At 32.5% G+C, this 18180-nt stretch overlaps 2 protein-coding genes across 2 annotated transcripts in view; one reads left to right on the forward strand and one right to left on the reverse strand.

Moving 5' to 3' along the window:
- Positions 1-18180, reverse strand: part of LOC113515295 (calcyphosin-like protein) — a 79802-nt gene that overhangs the window by 60222 nt on the left and 1400 nt on the right. The gene's annotated exons all lie outside the window — the stretch shown is intronic.
- Positions 1-18180, forward strand: part of LOC113511902 (protocadherin-like wing polarity protein stan) — a 218967-nt gene that overhangs the window by 28503 nt on the left and 172284 nt on the right. Inside the window, exon 2 of the mRNA XM_052894517.1 lies at positions 773-815. The gene's annotated coding sequence lies outside the window, so the exon portion shown is untranslated. The remainder of the gene's footprint in view (positions 1-772; positions 816-18180) is intronic.

Below are 18180 nucleotides of genomic sequence, written 5' to 3' on the forward strand. Positions count from 1 at the left end.
TTAATAATTACTTATAAAAGTCTTAGTAAAAATCATGGATTCAGTATTCTTCTCTATCTCTACTCGTAGGCACAATCCTTAATCTGGGGGAAAGGGATTGTTAGTAATGATGTGTAATTGTCCTATTGCTAACAATATACCCTATCAGTTCGATCTCAATGTAGTTTTCCTTAAAAAACATCGTTGTTCAATTATTTTTAGATTCGTTATGATGAGTCAACTGGCATGCTTCATTCTTACCTATCATGGATCAACTAACCTGTTTCATTCTCATCTTTCATCCATCATTCCATTGGTACCTATCAGTGTATACCAATAGCACAGGCGGAAACACTATTTTCACCTATTGAAAAAAATATCCTTAATGCGATAAAATCCTCTTTATGCGTAGATCAAGATAGTACAACGTCGTTATACTCATAGACTTAGTATAAAGTACTACTACACTTTATAAATAATTATAAAATAATAAGTATAAACTTAAAATATCTCGACAAAACTAAATAGCACGTGAAAATGAATAATTAATGAAATTTTTCAATAAAAAATAAAACTGTTTACGTGCTGTCATAATTTATGTGACAAGTTTATGAAGGTAAAACTGCAGAAATAAAATATCCATCTCATATTTTATAGTTCTCGGAGAATGCTAGGGGGAGCTCCCTAGGTGAGGGGGCGAGGGGTTGCTATTTGTAAATGGATTTTAAATTAAAACCCCCACCTAAGGGTTCGTCTGTAACATTTGATTAAGTAAAATTTTGCTTTATTGCAGAGCAGCAGACAGAAAAACTCGTCGTGTGAGTGACGCGTGTTGGGTATGTATTATACTTTATATAATTAAATCTTTACTAAGCTAAAACTTCGGATGAAAAATCGAATAAAACTTTATAATGTCACAGTATAAATAATAGTACTAAATATTCATATTAGATAAAATGTTAATGAAGAAAATTTATTTTCTTTGTTTTTTAAAAAGCCTCACTGTGTTTATATTATGTCGCCCTGTGTTTATATTTTTATACAATTTCAAATAGCAAATAAACTGACGGAAAGATTACACATCGCCGAAAGTAAATAAGTTATAAAAAGAATTATTGATATCGGTTTGTAATTGGCAAACATACATATAAAAAATTATAAACAAATTGAAACCTTTTCTTTTTTTAAGTCGCGTAAAAATCTAATGGCTTTTAAAATTTTAGGCCAGTTACTAGCTAAAAATAAGGCTTATTTTATAAGGACACATTGAAATAATACTCCAATCTGAGTGAAGTGACAAAAAGCTGATTGAACGCAGTCTTGTACAGTTAGTCTTCCCCCAAAATGCTTTCATTTCACGTGAGCAAATTCACTTTATTCCTTTTGACGTATGATTGACATTGATATACTAGTATAAAGGCAAGAAAAGGTTTTGGATTTGAGCAAAGATATCTTTAATCAACTTTTACTCCATCTCTGTATGTTTCACAGTTCCTTTTACATAATCTATGATAATTATAAATGTAAGATAATATTCATTTACACAACATCTAAATATTTAAAAGACTAACATACATCTTGTATTTATTCAATAATTAATACTATAACTTCTTTCGTATGACTGGGACATCTTAATTGACCGGGATAAAAGTCTATCCTTTGAAATTCATGACGGGCAGATACAATTTTTAAATGGCTGATTGAAGCATTTCGAAGCCAAAGATAAACAAACAAATTCACTTTCACATAATATTAATAACGATTTATATAAAAAATATTGTCATTGCAAGTATTGCAAATAATAGGCATTAATTATTTATTGAAATTTTCTAAGAAGATACCAAAATAGGAGTAGTCTATGTTGCCTGCAGAAAGTATCTATTTTTTATTTATATTATTGAAGTGAAATTACAGAAAAAACTGTGTGTGTATGTGTGTGTGTGTGTGTTTGTGAAACTTACAAGCCAAATTTTTTTTTAAGTCGGTCGAGACTAATACTTACAGAAGTTTCAATATAAAGAAGTTCCTTTAGGAACATTTAGGAACGAAACTAAATCCGTAAAAACTTCGGCGGGGCGTCTTTTGGGTATTCCAAAGTTGACTACATTAAAGTTGCTCCAAAGAATTGTATGAAATTCAACTCTTTACAATTCACTGAGCCACCACTCACCCCATTTAACATATTCAAGCTCATAGTTTCGTATTCATATGACAGTTACAGTATTCATAACATCACAAGCTGAACCATAATCGTAAATATGAACGTTTATAGGCATTCATGCGTGACGATTTGAATAAACGCCATTTATAGCGTTTTTACGAGAGTTTTGATGATATAATTGCATGTAACTCACGGTTTATGTGGGATGTGGGGCTCGTACTATTTCAACTCTTTGTCTGTATTATAATTTAATATAAAAAAATTCAAGTAAATTTTAACGTTTATAATTAAAATTGACTATTTTATATGTTTTGGTATATATTAAACCATTTGATGAAATGTAAGAACTACAGTATGTTAATTACCGATCCGATATCGTCCATATTGGTCGATATAGCAATATATATATATATATATATATATATATATATATTGCTATATATTACGCACCTCTAATAGTAATAGATAAATCAACGTCATGGTTACGACTGAACATACTTTATTTCCTATAGAATACTTCCATGAGTAGATCTCCACATACATTTCTGTACGTTACAACCATAAATGGAGAAATTATATTGCTTCTTCGATTTATACTTAACAAAGTTGCGATTTTAGTACTTTTAAAGCTAAATATTATGTTGCAAGTTTATTATTAACTAGGCTTCCGACTGTACTGAATCGACAGTACAAAGTTCACATAAGAATGTTGGATTGTGTCCGGTTACTGCCAAAGAAAATCTATTGGAAGTTAGAATTAATGTCTCGCTTCTAATACAATTCAGTTTGATAGAAGCTACTTCTTAAGAATCAATGATGCATCTACTATCTTAAATGTAATATAATGGTCTTAGTTGGTATTGGTAGTAAAAGTCCCTTACTCATAGGCCTAAACTTAAACTCCCTATGAGCAAAATAAAAAAAAAAAGTGTGACATTTTATTTATTGGACCGAAAAGGCATATATAATCTACGACTACCACGAGGTCCCTTTGGAAATCATCGTGCTAAATTCCTGGTGTATTCTTCACGACGGGCTAACTGACCTGCCTTTCATCTACCTTTCATCCCTCATTGGTGTTCCGCCAGCATATACCGTTAGCGCAGGCGGGGCTACCATTCCATGACAATGGATTGGTAGCCCCGCCATTAAAAAAAAAAAACAAAATACACCTTTTCGGCTAATATATAATAGATTAACCAAAATCCACTTAATTTACTTAATACTTCTAAGTAAATTAAGTCGTTTTTAGTACTTACACAATTCGGATTTTTAAATTCAAATGTTTTCAATATAACGTGTCTGCGAAACAGCTCGTCATTTATTGGTGTGTGACTGATCATCGTCACGATTGAAATACCTAATGTAAATTGTCAGTTTTTTAACTAAGCGACCAAAATGCCGTATTATGTAACACAAAAATCTCAACTGATTAATCTCCGTTTGGGTACAAAACGCTCTGACCACTCCAAATTTACATTAGCAAATTTAAATTACCCATTCAATGATTCGAGTCCATAGACACATTTAGCATGTCGATCCGATGTAGGAAAACCATTAATTCGTAAGATACGATTATACATTCCTAGCTTCTGCCCGCGACTTAGTTTGCACCAACTTTAAGGATTGATTTAAAACAAACTTGCTCGTTTTCCTCCTCAAGTTGTAAGTAAGAGAAGTTTCTCGATTCACTCTTTTTTGTTCATATGTGTTATATCTTCTTCAGTATTAAAGCTACTTTGATAATTAATTAAGCAATTGGTAAAGTCTGCTCCTCTATAAAGTAGACCGGGTGAGCCGTGTCCACTCCAGATTTATCTGGTGCCGATCCTAAGATACAAATGGAGTTTATAACTACTTGAAAAGACATATCTGAGGCTATGTTGTATGACAATTTTAAGGGGTTTTGCTCCATCTACAACATATTCTTGAATACGGTTCCCGATTGTCTCGTATTCAGTTTGTCACATTAAAATTGCTGTTTTCAAAGGAAAACTCAAGTCACTCAAGTCTGCAATCTCTTAAAGCAGTGAAAAAATCAAGCTTCTAGATCGACGCATTTAAAAGATACGGTTCTTTATGTTCTATTCATATCGCATAATTTGACATTCGCAAAGGGAACCAAAACTTATAGGGATACTTACACTTACTTACTTATACTTAACTGCCTACCCGTTGAGTTAGAATCATGAAATTTTACAAGAAGCAATATCATATAATACAAGTAAAAAATCCGAAAACCGTAACTATGTCGTTATGATATTTTACAAAAAAAAATTTACTTGATGATTTGATGATGATGACGAGGATACGTACTTGACTGGCTTTTTTATCAGTCCAAAATCTTATATATATATATCTTTACAATTTACTTGAGAGACTGATAATTTTTCTATTTTGATCACACTCAGTACTATTATTAATACTAAAATGTTCCCAATAATATGTATAAAGCCGCTTTGAGGTTTCATACAAATACATAGACAGATTTTGTTTTATTCTATTTAGATGAGAAGTTAAATAGTTGTGTATTGCGTACTTTTTTTTAAGAGATGAAAGTGGAATCGTAACCACACCTGTAATATCGGTATGCGCCGGGGTGTATAGTGAGAGAAGATAGTTGGGAATGAAGTCAGGTCAGTTAGCCTATTGGCTCGAATTCTCCAAGAATAATAGTTCTAAAACCGCAACTACTGTACCCTTAAAAAACCTGTAATATTAACCTGTAATGTAAAAAGTAATGTACAGTGGTACCCTGCACTTTGGTTGTTTTGTAAGAGAGGGACTGGCTGAAAACCAGCGCTGTGCAGCTGTTCACATTGCGCTGGGACACTCACAGCATCCGCTGAGCCGGTTCCTTTTGCCGGGTGTGGGACACTTTTTGTATATGTCATTTATATTTTATATTGTAAGTTTACTGGTAATAAATGTTTCTATTCTATTCTTAATTCTTCTTATTATTATGTAAATCATGATGATTTTCAGGGTAGGAACCGCGTAGAGAGCATTTTAGCATTTTGCTAATAGTAGGGCTGCTTTTCTCGTTGCTTGTAACACTTTTCCACCTTAATATTACATAATTAAAATTATTCTGGTATTTATAGTCTTAATTATTAGCACTTGGTGGAACTTCAAGATTACGATCTTTGCAAGAAAATTTTTCAAAATTTTATAAACATTTGAGAATTCCAAAAGCAAAACCGGTTAGTTAATATATAAAATAATACAACCGCTCCGGTTTCCGGTTAACCGTTCCGGTTATTATAAAAGTACTGTTGTTTTAAAGCATCGTGCACATACTTTGCTAGAATCACAAGTCGGCAATTTATATAGTTTGGGACGTAATGGATACGCATCATAAAACGTTAGATCCACTTTGCCCCATAGTCCCCACCTAAAGCTTAAAGGTTAAAGCTACCCTTTTGAACTGCGTGTCCAACAAAAAGCAAAATGGTTCCATGCGATAAAAGGATTAAAATTTGCAAAATTTATCGCTTTAGACGGAATTAAAACTGTCCGAGTGTGAATAGATTTGACTCTGTCGCGATATTAGAGATTAGCTTGGACGGAAAATGGCAATAAATATATTTTATAATGACTTTTTTAATATGGTAGAGCAGTAAAAGAAAATTTTTAAATAAGTTTGTATTAGACTGAATATAAGTAGTAATAAAGTAGATCTAAATATGTATCAAAGTAATCCCTACTAATATTATAAATGTGAAAGTGAGTTTGTTTGTTACCTTTTACCGCCTTAACAGCTTAACAAACCACTATGAAATTTGGTATAAATGTATTAGGATTCAGAAGGACAAGGGTAAAATTTAATCGCGATCAGTGAACATATCATGCGAACCAGACCGCGGGTAAAAGCTAGTTATGAAATAATTTTATTTAATATATTAATTAAATCAAAAATATTCGATACAATATGATAATATCTATCAAGTCTGTTCTGGGTTGTGCGTCCAAATGTTCATTGCCTGATTATAGCGTATCCCATGCTTGAAGACCAAATGACTGATGTCATTGTGTAGTACATGCAAATCGTCAATTTCAATATAGTTGTTTCTTACTTCAAAAAGAAAGAAAGAAATATCAAGTAAACTTAAATTTAGACATTTTTGAATCGTCATTTCTTCATGATTCTACTTATTTACATTTATTGTATTCACCACACAAAATACACATTGATATAACAATTAATAAATAATACATAACAAATAGCACAAAATTTTTAAAAGAATGAAATGACGGGAATGTTTGCACGACAAACTTAGTGTAGTAAGTATTAAAAATAGAAAACAATTAAGATAGCACTCCTAATATAGTAAAATGTACATTACTATTTCATTATTTAGTTTTACTAATAAATTTTTGAGTTACTCTATATTTCAAAGTTCAAAATATTCAATTTCATACTTACTATATCGACTGTGTCCTTTATTTGAACTGCTCCAAAAGCCATTAGGTCGATTTAATAACGACAAAGTTCCGAAATTGTCCTCAAAGCTATAACAACTAAGCCACATTTATCGTAGTCCCAAAATCTAGGTCTCCCAGTTTAATGTGGATTCGGTAATAGGCCTAAGCCTATCTTTGGGTTATATGTAAATTCACATATTACTTGGAATAAACTGCCTTGGTATATTCTAATTGTGATCATAAGTAATTTAAAACTTAGTGCTTACAAGTTAGGGTTTGGAAGGATCTGGGTACTTGAATAAAAAAAGAGATATTTTTTTTTTATTTTGAAATTATGTTAACAATGAGGTAAGGTGAGGTGAATAATATTGATGGTGAGGAAAACCTGTATGCGTTGGAGAGGTATCAGTGAGAGATAACAGATGAGTAAGAAGTCATGTGGAATAAATACTCCAGGAATTTATTACGAAGGTTTCCTTCCACGAGAGACCATGTGGGGTCAACCGGACCTGTTACTAATAATCTACAAAATATTTCAATTAGACGATGATTACATAATATCTTTCTGTTATCTCTCATTAGTAAATTATGGTTCTTAGAAAGAACTTTAATTTATTTATTTAAACTTTATTGACCAATAAAATGTGGTACAAAAGGCGGATTTAATGCTATAGGGATTCTCTACTAGTCAACCTTTAGAATGTGCAGAGATGCTTGATGGTGGCTTAAAAAATCACTTCACCAAGCACATTAGAATAAAAAATATAGAGTTTTTTTTTATTTCAACCCCGAAGGTCCTCAATCTTTGTAATAGCAATTTCCCTGCCCACCCCATATAGACCTGGCATGAAGAATTTATTTATTTATTATACGAAAGGTGAGCTGCGAGTGCTCGCTCCTTTAATAAAAGACGAATACGTAAAATTAATTCCATATCTTCTTACCTGTTCCATTTCATCTCGAGATAATATTACAAAGATTTGTAGGTAACCAATTAATCATTAATACCATCTTGGACAGGATTGTAATTATTTCTGAGATGGGTTCACCGTGGTTTAGAAAAAAGATTACCTGACCCCATAGCAATTACTTAGTTGATGGAGGTTATTCGTGTTTTTGAGAAATACCTTAGAGTATGTTATAGTGTTTTACGTTAAATTGTATTGAATATTTAATAAAATAGTCACAAGGAACTAAAATAACTAGAGAGATACGTCGTACAAAATCATCATCATTATCTATCCTACTTTAAAGAAAGGAAGAGCGAAATACGGGTATTGTCCTTCAATATCAAAGCGTGAGTGATATGGCAGGTGTCTACCATTAAATGAAATTCCGAATTTTCGGACACAATTTCGTATTTTCGTTCTTACAGAAATCGAACTAATAAATGGAGTTTAGTTGGTCATAAATCCTAACATAAATGCCCAAAGGAACGATGTTCAACATGTTTAATATTTTGTATATATAGTATAATTTTAATATCAAAATGTGTTTCGTTCGATTCCGAAATTTCGAAAAACATTTCATAGTAGGCCCTCCGATGATGTAACTGTATTTGGACTATAGCCGTTTAAACTTTTGCACGAACCGTTAATTAAAACAAAATACTAAATTACAACCTGTATAATCGTTTGGTAATTATTGTGTTAATTCATATCTTCATGCCAAGTTCGTTACGGGGTAGGTAAAGCAAACAGAGTAGGTACTAAAGACTTTTTATTACTTGCGAACATACTATTGCTTTGTTTACTTCCGTAGACATTTGACTTTATCTTTAAACGACACCCTATCAGATTATAATAAATTGGTCTATAGGCTTACGCAGTAACTGCATCATTCCACATTGCATAAATTCTGTATCAGCTTTATTATCCTTTCATCCGAACATATTTAGGATTTTTCATTACGTTCATTCTAAATAGGTATACCTGAATAATATGTTAATATCCGACATTCTTTCCGCATGCTCGAACCGAACGTATCAAATGAATTTATATTAATTTAACGTGCTCATATCTTGTTTCATTATGCAAGTTAAAGCTGACACATTTCAGTTTCCGCTACATGGTTGCATATGCATCTTGCATACAATTTAATTACACGGTGAAACCCTAACTCGCTTTCTCATTGTTGATTGTTATTAATTCACAAATGTCAAATTTATCAGAGCAAAATGGTTGTCATATTCAACGCAGGCACTATAAGATTTTATCTTGAAAATTTGATTATAAAAACATAATCATCCATGGACAGAATTTTATCATGCCCTTGATCAACTGTTTATAATTGCTCCTCTCCATCCAAAGGTTACATGGAAGAGATCTCTTTTAAAGATAAGACCGCCAATTGTTTTCTCAGTATGATCATTTCTTGTAATTTTTGTTGTTACTGAGTTTACTATAATAATCTTTTGGAAGGAACAATAAAGAGTATCTATTTATCATCTATGGATATTTGTAAACAAAAATTAAAAATTAAAGTATTATAAATTAATGATTAAAAGTCTTAGTTAAAAGTTTAATCTGAATTATTCTCCTAATAATATATTTACGTATATTTTATAACTGACACAATCTGTCCACTTTTTTCGATAAAAGAATGATTAAGGTAAAATAGCTGTATGTAACTCGCACCTTTGCCTACGTATTGTGGTGATGAAATTAGAATACAATGTTACCACTCTATTCCATCTCTAAGATATTTCAAGAGATGACAAAGGAAACCAAGCTATATCAATGAGAGAAAGGAAAATTTCAAATAAAATACTACTAAACCGTCTGGTCTTAGTGATAGTATAAGCTAATATGCTTCTCTCATGAAGAAAGGTGTCTCTGTGTCCAGTAGCGTAACGTTATTAGTTAGTATTTTAGTTATCAAGTATTAAACTTTCAAATAAATTTGATTGGGCCTAAATTATGAACTTCGTACACTGATCAGACAGAGTACACGGGCAAAATTCTGCGACACTCAGTCCACGGCTACTTTATATTCACAGTGGTGAGTTGAGTTAGAACTAATTAGATATTCTAAATACTTGAACCTAACCGCCTCAAAGGGTCGTGGGCTCCTCACCTACTCCTTCGCTAACTAAATTGTATACCTATAGATACATAGCTGTACAGTGTAGACATGGAAATAGCATTACAAATTACATTACATTTCTAAACACGTTTTCAGTTTATCATTGCATCATTATTTATACAAATAGGAAACAAAATCAATCAGAAAACAACAAGACATCTAATCCGGTATTTTGTCTCTATTATGAGTTAAATCTGTATTCTACTCTGTCCTCGTTTTACATTGACAATGCTAAAGCAGAAATGTATTTGAAAATGGAATTGTATGCCATTTGTCTATTGACGCTCATGTATAATATTCCAATAGTCATTGTTACGGTATGGAATAGCTATCTATTTTAATAACGTGTGTACACTATGTATGTATTTTTTAAGCAACTTAGATTGGCAAACCAGCAGATGACCGACTCGATGGAAAGTGGTAACCGTCGCTTATAATCATGAGCAGTACCATGGATATAATAGAGTATACTGTTTCGCCCATGATACCCCCCATGCGTTGTCATTCCTGAGGACTTAGGTGTTATTCCTCTGTACCCTGTAAATTCACTGCCATATCCCACCCTTTAAACCGGAACACAGCCATACAAACACAAACTTACAACTGTTTTACGATAGAAACATGAATGAGACAGGGGTGCCCAAGCAAACGCCTTTTGTACAAAATCTCCCTCTGGTAACTTTAAATTTACAATTTTCATTTAATATTTTATCGAAACTATTATGGTATGGAACATTAAGAATTAATTGTAAAGCAATTATAATGTAAATGTAATAAAAGTATAGTTTACACGGGTTCTTTGAAGAATCATTTCTCTGTAGGTAATATCTAATTGTAATTATAAAGATAGAGAAAGATTCTTCAGAATTGTCCACAAAATATGTAGTATTTACTGAAATTTAGTGTAGGCGGAGGGAGATACTTTTTGATCTTTGGATTGGTACTTGCTTAATAAAAAAGTAATTTCGTTTTAAAAGACATTTTCATCAACATTTTTTGTTCTTTTTTAATGAAATCATAACAAATACATTCGAACATTTTATTTACTAATAACCGATAAAAAATTTTGCATGCTGTACTTTTGTACTTATTTTTTGTCGATCATTGGAAACTGGAAATGATTGGAAATGAAAGACAGTAAACGTAAATGACGAAATATTAATGACAATTAATCTTATAATCAGATTACAGAATTAATTGTTCTTTCAAAAAGCTTTAAAGCTTGTTCATTAAATTATTTAACGCAGAAACGTAATAAGGATGCTTTTGATATAATAAATCTTAACAGTATTTTTCATTTAATTTTGTAAATTGGTAATTAAATAATTTAATTTTGTAATCCCGTCGACCTAATGGATAATATTTTGATAGCAATGGGCGGCGTCCCCATTACTAGCAATCGTTTGTGATAATTAAACTATAGTTCTTATTATATGTATATTACTAAACAACTTGTTTGTTATTCTAAGTTACATACAAAATAACATTGTTGTAAAATTATAAATCTAATCTATCTAAGCTCTGATATTACTCAGTTATATATATATGTAACCCATAATATAGTGTTTCGGTTAAAATTATCCTTCAATAGGTACCATTTAAAAAATGGCCAAACAAAATACTTTCCTCGTACACTTTTGTCACTGCACGCAACCCATGTAAGTTCTCTGGAGAAGCAATGTATGGCATACCAACATCCCATCAAAGTTAACACCGTGCTATTATTAGGAGAAGTCTTAAATACTTTTATTTTGTAGCAATAATTACAGAAAAATCCACGGCCGGACGCGCCGAGATGCGTTTCAAAAGACAGCTTAAATTACAGCGCTAAGGTAAAAAATGAGTCGACCGTATTAGTCGAATCAATTATATGACCATCGGGGGCAGGTAAACAGGTTCCGTGCCGGTCCGTGGACAGCCGGGACTAGCTGCTGTGGATATATTACAAAAGTTTCTCATGATAACTTAACTGAGAACATTTATTCTATGCTATAGCATTATTGATTATGAGGGTAATGTAATTTAAAATAGTAACATTGCTCCTTAATAGGTTAGGGTAGAATAATATGAAATTTTTTAGTTAAATCTTTAAGTACTACTTCAATGACCCTTTGAAAACCTTTTTTAATGAAGTCTTTATTACATACACAAATGTACTTTGGAAGTATATTGTAATAAAGCATTATCAAATTTTGAAACGAAAGAAAATCTACCATTAAGAACTTTAGTCATAAAAAATACAAATATTTTATTTTCCTTCTCTTATTTTGTGCACGAAAAACTTAAAGTATAGGTACTTTCACGATGTTAAACAACATTACAACGAGGTTTTGCCTCATAAACTCGACGCGACCATGGCATGGCAATTTATTTCGCGTTAGACCTCTGTGCTTTAGGCTTTTTCCACGGGTTCCCTCTAACTCGGCAGCCCGGGGCGAAAACAACCCTTTTCACAGCATCGAACTTGTGAAATTACAGAGTTTACGACAGAAAAATAGATAGCCTTACTGTATTTTCGACTGAAGGGTATATTTATATGCAGGGATATTTTATTTTTCGACTAAAGGATATATGTACTTTTATGAGAATATTTTATGTACTCATATACAAAAAGAATTTGCAGTTGTTAGTCTCTGCTTATATTTCGAATTCACATTATGTATATTGTACAAAATAATACATTTTAGGTTCATAATCTTAATGTTCTAAATTCTGTTATAATTCCATTAACAGATTATGCGGACAAATCTCTATAGTCTATTTCACTAGAATTTACCAAAAATATAAACAAAAGAATATTTAATCCGACCATAGATAATCCGTCGATATTCAATAGTTACAACAAATTAAAAATTCCTGTTTTAATTTATTACTAATTTAATTTAAAGGTTGAGTCTGACTGATCATTTCCTAGTAATTCCATTTTCAACCAACTTAAAAAGGAAGCAGATTCTCAATACGGTTATATTGTTTTTATGTTTGTTACATCATAACTACGTCAGTTATTGTTTATACTATAAAAGAATATTTTTTTTATATGAAAGAATATACTTAGGTACAGATTGGCTTCATAGAAATTTTACAAAATTGGTTTAATGGTTTAGTTTTGAAATCAAAATATTCGGTTTTGCCATAATTGCTTTTTTTTTTTTTTTGTGGAACACAATTTTAAGTTATTTGTAATAATTTCAACAAAACTTAGGTTACTTTTTCTCATTAAATTCTATTGAAAGAGCTCATACCTAATTTTGCTCTTGTTTTATATAAGGTAATGGTATTTTTATCTCAAACCAACAATGTTTGAACAAATAATTGTATGATTTTATCTGTTTGTATAAATGACGCCAGCGTCCGTGATAATAATCTTTTGCCTTATTTATTCAACATCGTTTTAAATTCTATCCCAGAAGTATATTGTATATTGTGAATTTTATGTGGGTTTGTACACAATGTATAATTTTATTACAATATAGGTAGCATATTTACATATAAATACAAGTAGATATTGCTATACAGAAAAAAATACAGCCGACTTCTATCGGGGCAAAATCAGTTATTTCAATTTTAAAACCAAACTATCTGAGCTGATATTGATGAAATTCTTGTGGAGCCAATATGAAAGTGAAATCGACCGATTATCTTTCGAATAAAAAAAAAGAAAATTTTTTAAATCGGTTTTTAAATGACAGAGTTCTGAGGTTACATACATTATTAATACAACCAAAATTAGAAACCTTCCTTTTTTGAAGTTGGTTAAAAATTTAGAAATATATGAATAGGCCACCCTTTCCTTTCCTGTGGATGTCTTAGAGGCGACTAATGGAGCTTAATGACAGCAGCGTCCCTCTTAAAACATCTCTAAAAGCCTGCGGTTGCCAACCAAACGGGTGCCAAGCGTGGCAACTACGTGCAAAATTCCTGTTATAGGGAAAGCTTATGTTCAGCAGTGGACAGTTAGTGGCTAAAATGATGATGATATGATTAATTAAAATTAATTCACTGCTCATAATGAAACATTATGAAACCCATTCTGTTGATAGGCAAAAATGTTTAAATAAATATTTTAATTACAGAGGGTGAAATATCGTCAAACGCCATTGGCACCGATAGAATTAGTCGTAATATGATTTTACCTATCCTTGATATCCTTTTACCCACCATTACCTTACTTTTCAACAATTCCCTGTCCTCCGGTTTCTTTCCTTCAGCTTGGAAAGCAGCTTTCATAATCCCTCTACCAAAAAAGAAACTTCCTTCCTCGTTCTCAGATTACCGTCCAATTTCTATACTCCCTTTTCTATCCAAAGCCTTAGAACGCCTTGTCCAACAAAAACTTAACTTTTACCTATCAAGAAACAATCTCTTAAATCCTCTTCAATCTGGATTCCGTCCTGGTCATAGTACGACTACTGCTCTTATTAAAATTTCTGACGATATCCGTTTTGGCATGGAGAATTCTCAATTAACGGTCTTAACATTATTGGACTTTAGCAATGCCTTTAATACTGTTGATTTTGATATTTTGTTAGGATTGCTAACCTCTCTCAACATATCTCCAACGGCAATTGACTGGTTTCGTAGTTACCTGTTTGGATCGGCAACGTATTCGCATTGATGACGTTTTATCTTCTTGGTGCCATACGTCAGCTGGCGTGCCGCAGGGTGGCGTCTTATCTCCTCTTCTATTTGCCTTATTTATTAGCACTATCACTTCGAAACTTCAATCTTCCTACCACCTTTATGCAGATGATTTACAGATTTACTCTTTAGCCCCTCTGGTTGATATCTCTTTAGCAATATCTACTGTTAACGCCGATCTGGAACGTATATCTGCCTGGAGTTAATCTCATGGTCTTGTTATAAACCCCTTGAAGACACAAGCCATTATTATTGGGAGTCCCATACTTATTTCCAAAATTTCCTCGACCAGTCTTCCGCCTGTGGTTTTTGATGGGGTTATGATAGATTACCAAAAAAAAGTAAAAAATCTTGGCATTATTTTTGATAACACTTTGTCATGGTCTCCACAAATCTCGGAGGTCAGTAAAAAAATGTTTGCTGCAACTTTTGCCTTAAATAGACTACGTAATTTCCTCCCAGTTAACACCAAAATTGCGCTCGCATACACCTTACTCCTACCCATTCTTGATTATGCCGACTCATGTTATTTAGACCTCACCGAAGAGCAATTAAACAAGGTTGAGCGTCTCCAAAATTTATGTATCCGCTTCATATTTGGTCTTCGCAAATATGATCACATTTCTCAATTTCGTACTCAACTCAAGTGGCTCTCTATCCGTTTTCGTCGTAATCTGCATATCCTGTCTCTTCTTTACACAATCTTTTTTAATCCTGCTGCTCCTGATTATCTAAAAGACCGATTCTTGTTTCTCAGTGAGGCTAATGATCATACTTTACGCAGTGTCAATAACCTCCGACTTAAATTTCCCACTCATTCTTCTTCCTTTTATTCTAGATCCTTTACTGTTCAGGCAGTTCGTCTATGGAACTCACTACCTACCTCTATTCGGTGCGCTCAAACTCTTACTAGCTTCAAAATCTCTGTTAAATCTTACTACCTCTCACTTTAGTACTATTTTCCTGTGTTCTCTCTTCGTTTTCCTTCATCATTTTTTTCTGTTGTATGTATGCTGTTAAGTATGTGTATGTTATGTATATATTTAATTGTGTATATATATATATGTGTGTATAGATGTATCTATATATGTTTGTATATGATAATATTTATATAATAGTGCGCCACCTACTCTTTGTCTTTTTCTCAATGTCCTCTACCCAAAGGTTGTCTGGAAGAGATTGCTTAGCGATAAGGCCGCCTTTTGTATCACTTCTCATTAATATTTACTGTATTTGTTATTTCTCTTTTTACTTGGTGCAATAAAGTGTAAATAAATAAATAAATAAATAAATATAAATCAATAATATTCTTTTCAGAGAGTATTCTACCACAGAAACTGAATGATTTCCCCAAAGGAGCATGAGTCAATAAACGACAAAATTTAAGCCCCAAACAATTTTAAACCCATGCACGTCGTAAGTATGGTGGCTTAAAATTGTTTGACTTTTTGATTCACAAAATTTATAACCTTCACCGAGTTTCATGTTTGGGTACCAACTTTGATACACATAAAATATCCTACTTTATTTATACCTCGCCGCTCGAGCATCCATCCCCGATCCTCGAGCACCGACCCGCTCCACTTGATGCATAAAGAACTTTTGATTTGAGTTTTAAATGGACTACCCCCAACTCGACTCGATGGACGTTTGTCTATGGCTTGTTAAACTGATGGACCGTCAAAAGGACCGTAGCTTTTAAGACAATGAGATTGAATAGCAAAATGTAGGTTAAGTAGGACCTACTGTCATAGCAAAATTTTTGATCTTGCTCTAAATAACCTACATAGGTAAAACATTGGTATAAATAGTACACATGAAGTTCAGTTTGCTAGCTGTGTTTGCAACTTCGTACGTGATATTATGCAACTTAGAATGACAAAAAAGCTGACGGCCCACCTAATGAAAGTGGTAACCGTCGCCTGTAGACATGAGCAGTACCATGGACATAACAGAGTATACTGTTTCACCCATGATATCCCGCATGCGTTGCCATTCCTGAGGACATAGGTATTATGCCTCTGTACCCTGTAAATTCACTGCCATATCCCACCCTTCAAACCGAAACACAGCCATGCAAACATAACTGCTTCACGGTAGAGACACGAATGAGACAGAAGTGCCCAAGCAAACGGCTTTTGTACAAAGTCTCCCTCTGGTATCAATGATCTGGATATAACATAGTTCAATCCCATGAATCACCATAATATAGTGTAACTAAATACGAGTTTGGTTCGCTTTGCTTACTTTCTGAAAAGGCCCATCTATAGCGATCACTTTTGTATAAATAAAGTAACAGCAACCTTTTTTTACCCCTCAGGTTTTATCAAATTCTCGAAAATCTTGATAAGCAGGTTAAACATAGTCTTAGAGAGTGTATTTGAATAAAAGAAAACGAATAACTTCTGCGCTTAATTGGATAAGTCCTTTGATAAAAACATAGAAAGGATTTATAATAAATAGGTACTCGTAGGTTTAATCGACAACAGTTAACAGAGATTTAAAAGAGTAACTGTTGAGTTTCTTGAGGGCTCTTTTCAAGAGATAACAACCTTACAAACCCTGCAATAGATAAAAATGGCATTTTAAAAGTGCTTGTAAACAAGTCTATTTGAATAAAAAATCTAAATTTCTATGATGATTTGTATACTTTATGTAACTATTTTCTTTTTTAATACCATTTTTCAACCGTTTTCGAAAAGAAGGAGGTTCTCAATTTTCTCAATTCGATTCAGTTTTTTTTTATTACTACTATTTGGAAAATTATTCGTTTATCTGATAAGATATACTTACAGATTGGTCCATTACAAATTTTATCAAAATCGTTATAATAGGTTTAAATTAAAATAACTGTTATTTTCACAATTTGAAGTTTTTTTTTTTTTTTGCAGAACACAATCTTAAGCTATTTATGTAAAGGCATAACATATTTATTAAGTTATTTGATAAGTAATATAGCAGGTATATATAATAAATAAGCAACCAACAATATTGTAAAAATAAATAAACATTTGAATACATAATTGAAGATGAATTGCTGATTACAATTAATTTTAATATTTTTGTTTATGCAGAAGCTCCAAATCATATCGTCGAGTATAGAGAGGATTGTGCACGGAGTTTCACTACGTGATACAATCTGAATCTGAATGAGGAGAATCCGTAGGATAACTGGTAGAATAATATAATAATAATTATTAATAGAATAATAATAGCAACCAGTTAAAAGGAGAAGCAATAGGAAGTGGCAATGGTCCAATTATATAATCCAAATAATCGACAATTAATGAAGAATAAAGGTTCTTGAGTTCTCTTCGTCATCATCATCATCATTTCAGCCATTATCCGTTCACTGCTGGACATAAGTCACCCCATAGATTGCCATAAATAACGGTCCTGAGTCACCTGCATCCACTGACTTCCTGCAATGCATTTCAGGTCGTCACTCCATCTAGTGGGGGGTCGTCCTACACTATGTTTACCCGTGCGATTGCCACTCAAGAACCTTTCTTCCCCATCGGTTGTCGGTTCTTCGAGTTCCCTTATTGATAACATTTATCTACATGGGATCTTTTTTTTATACTACTATGATGGTAAACAAACATACGGTCTGTCAGATGGTAAACGGGGTACCGTAACCTATGGACGTCTCTAATACCAGGGATATTACGCACGCATTGTCAACCCATAAGAAACCTTAATACTTCCCTTTTAAGAAGAATCCATGCTGTTGTTTCTAATCTAGAGAAAGCGTCGATATGTAGATCATTCCACAACCTGAGTATTCGAGGGAAGAAGCTCCTCTGATACTGCAAAGTATTTATCTATATCCTATAAACAAATGCTGTCTAAAAGGGATGAAACGGTAATTTTGTAAAAAAAATAGATCATGG

The sequence above is a fragment of the Galleria mellonella genome, unplaced genomic scaffold (genome assembly GCF_026898425.1).
Source record: "Galleria mellonella isolate WM207_F2 unplaced genomic scaffold, CSIRO_AGI_GalMel_v1 utg213, whole genome shotgun sequence".
Lineage (NCBI taxonomy): Eukaryota > Metazoa > Arthropoda > Insecta > Lepidoptera > Pyralidae > Galleria > Galleria mellonella.